The sequence below is a fragment of the Emydura macquarii genome, unplaced genomic scaffold (genome assembly GCF_026122565.2).
Source record: "Emydura macquarii macquarii isolate MOO-44397 ecotype Brisbane River unplaced genomic scaffold, CSIRO-AGI_Emac_v2 contig_3451, whole genome shotgun sequence".
In the NCBI taxonomy this organism is placed as follows: domain Eukaryota; kingdom Metazoa; phylum Chordata; order Testudines; family Chelidae; genus Emydura; species Emydura macquarii.
In genome coordinates, this window is record NW_027133588.1 from 4,657,735 (window position 1) to 4,661,289 (window position 3,555).

The window sequence follows — 3,555 nt, forward strand, 5'->3', positions numbered from 1 at the left end:
AGATTATGAGGCTGTGGGAAATGGTGCAGACAAGGTCAGCATCTTTACTAATTATTAACAGAAATAGCACTTGAATTCTCTGCACAGAGGAAAGGTTTTTTTGTGAACTCTTTGCTGCTCTCCCCCATATCAATCAACTGACAGACATTCACATTGCTTACTAAGATCAATTTATTTTTAGCGGTACCCTATGTTTATGCAATAGTCAGAAATAGCTTACAAATTGGCAGGACTCTGGCTTAGAGACAATAAAATAGATTTGGAGCAGCAGCCAAGAATCTTATTTACATTTATACAGATTTTCCATAGCGTAACTCTTGGAAAGAGTACAAAACACACTGAAGAAGGAAAATTACACAGCTTTCCTCCATTAAAAATATTCCTGTGTGTTTTCCAAGAAAACATATTAGGATGGAAAACCTACACTTTTCTCTATATATTTAATATTTTATTAACCTTTCGGCCTTAATTCCCAATCATTCTTTCATGGATATCCCTATTTTACTAAATAAAAAACTCAAAATACAAATCTTAGTCCAAAAGAAACGGCTGAGGAAAGATATTCTATTTCACAATGGACTGGATGATATTTTTTCATCTCTTCCTCTTTTGATTCTTTATATTTCTTTTTTTGCTAATTATTTTGAGCCAATTTCTGCTCTCGCTTCCACCTATAATTCCATTGAAGTCAGTGATCTTAACCCAGATTTTTCACTAGTGGAAATGAGAGCAGAAATTGGCCCATTAAACCTAATATATTTAATGGATTCAAATTCCTCACTTAGAGCTAATTCTCTAAAGGGACATGTCCCATTGATGGGGACTGGCAATATTTACTGACAAAGGACAGATCACAGGCAACTGCAAAAAGTACCTAATAGACATTAAATTTGCAAAGCATTACAGCATGTCTAAAGTGCAATACAAGTAATACATAAAGGTAGATTTCAATCTGCCAAATGTGTTCTGGTATTCAAGCAAGAAATGAATTGGACTGTCTCATGAGAACATACACCTCAGGAAACTCAAAATGTCGTCGAAATCGGTGATTTAACAGAACCGATTGTCTATGAACTCCATGTCCGGAGTTAGCATTGTTGCTGAAAGTGACGGGTAACAGCAGCAGGGAGAGAAACCCATGTTCGTTAGGGTTAGATTTGCATCCAAAACGTGGAACTGATCCCACGTGCAACCAATCCCTCTCTCATTATCAATTACTTTTGCCTGCTAAAGAACTGCAGCAGCAGGCCCAGAAGGGCTAGTGGCTCAGGGGTCTGAGATACACGATTAGCCTGATCTAAACAGATGTTACTGATACTGTGCCAATACAAGGGTGTGTTCGTGTGCACCTAGCCACATCCCTGTGGCTAGAGTCAGTAAATAAAAGCCACCTGGGGCTGGCTCACTCTAGAGCTCACATTTACCTTCAGTTCTCCAAGAAGAGAGGCATTCATTTGCCTATTGTGAAGGCTTACAGCAACAACCACAGCGCTTCACTCGGGGAAAGCTACTACAGGAGCCAAGAGAAAGAGTGTGACTTTCAGCCGAAGTCACATCTTGATGTACAGACATTTGCATTTTTCATCTCATTAAGTGATACTGAAAACGTTACAACCACACAAGAATGGGGGATGTTATACCCACAAACTGGGAGCACAATTCATTGCTTCCTGGAAGGCGAGAGATTTTAATGTGTGTACATAAAAGGTTCGTCCTTACTCAAGCATACAGTACAGTTTAGAGCTAAATACACAAGCCCAGACCATGGGACCATAAAAACAGCAATTGGGAGAGGCAGCGTAATCTGCTCCATTTAACTCAGGGCTGAGCGCCAGGAATGCCTCCATGCAGATCCCAGCTCACTGTGTGGCCTGGGCCCCAATCCTAGCACAGCACTTACTACTGTGAGCGGTTCCGCTGCCTTCACAACCATAAGCAAGTGCAGGACTGGACTCTTACAACCCCATTATCTGGTATTCCAGCCTTGCGCTAAGGAAGGTGAATTATTAATCTGTTTGTGCACTTCTAGTATTTTCAGGTCTTCGGAGGGACAGCCCCATCCAAATTAGACCAGACCTAGAACTCCTCTAACACAGACTTCTTGCTTCCCATTGCCAGTCCTGGGAAACAGAATACCTGAAGCAGGGAAGTGCACTGGCAATATTCTAGCCCACCCTTACTCACGGGGCATGGTGGGAGGCCGGTATACTGCCATTACAGCAGCTCTACACCACTGAGGGAGGCCCATTACCCTGGGAATATTCCCTGCCCTGTTATTTCCATCCCCTTTCTGCAATGATGAACAGAGGCCAGGGGCAACAGAGAAGCCGCTCCAGTATATCTCCCACCCCGTTTTCCAATTAGTACCTGAAAACATTCCATGCTTCCTTATCCTTCCACCATTTCTTATAGCGCACAAGACATTGTGGAGTTCCTTAGTTTCCATCTATTGCCCAGGATTCACAGTTGTACAAGCCTTTGGATGATCTGGAAGCATCTTTTTAACTTGCCACCATCCCACCACTCTGGCTGCTGGGAGCAGGGAAGAAGGGTGGGTAACGTATCCCCCTCTCTCAACAACCAGGGCGTGTGTGTAGAAAATCCACACACACACCCCCCTCCCCATTTTTTCAAGTTTTCCAGTGACAGAGCAGGCAAGTAAAATGAAGACAAATATACATTTACAATCCAGCAGCTGACACTGAGAGGGGTATGAAAAGAATAGCTCGTTCAGAGTGGACTTGACAACAGGATTTTCAAGTGTTACAAGTAAATTAACATCTAAGATACACAAATACACTATGGCGGGATTTTCAAATGTGCTCACTGTTGGCCTGACTCTGTTCCCACTGAAGTCAATGGGAGTTTTGCCACCGACTTCACTGGAATAGAGTTAGGCCGAGCGCTTTTGAAAATCTGACCCACCGTTATAGAGAGATGGGCCTGAGCTGTATAACTGGATCAGAGGATGAGGATATATGTCTTTACTGCCCAGTTAACTACTTGAGTTATCGCCTCTTGAGTTAGCCTAGTGACCACACTGCAAAACAACATTCAAGCTACACAGAATGGTATATTAGCAGCTGGCAAGACATGCTAACTCAAGTTGTAGCCTATATCCCCAAAGGCCAGACAACTCGAGTTAAAAGAACCACCATATTTGAAGTAAGGATTTGGACAGGACTCGAGTTAGGGGCAATACTTGAGTTATGATTTGATTTAACTCTGCAGTGAAGACAAGTCCTGAGTGCATTTGGATTGGGAGGTGTGATTCCGACCAATCTCTAAGAACATACACACAACAATAATTAAAAATGTAGAGCACGTTGTTATAGCACTAATGGGTTTTTTAAAAAGTTTTTAACTGTTCTGACCCTCTAGCAAATGCATCTAATATGTCACGCATTTTAGCATTGTTTTTACTTTACTTTTAGAGACGGTAGAAAGCCAGCTTGTTCATATATTTTATCTTGATGAGCCACAGCTATGTATATGCATGCTTTACACAGATCAAAAGCTAAAAAGATTAAAAATATAAATCACAGAACAGCAAAA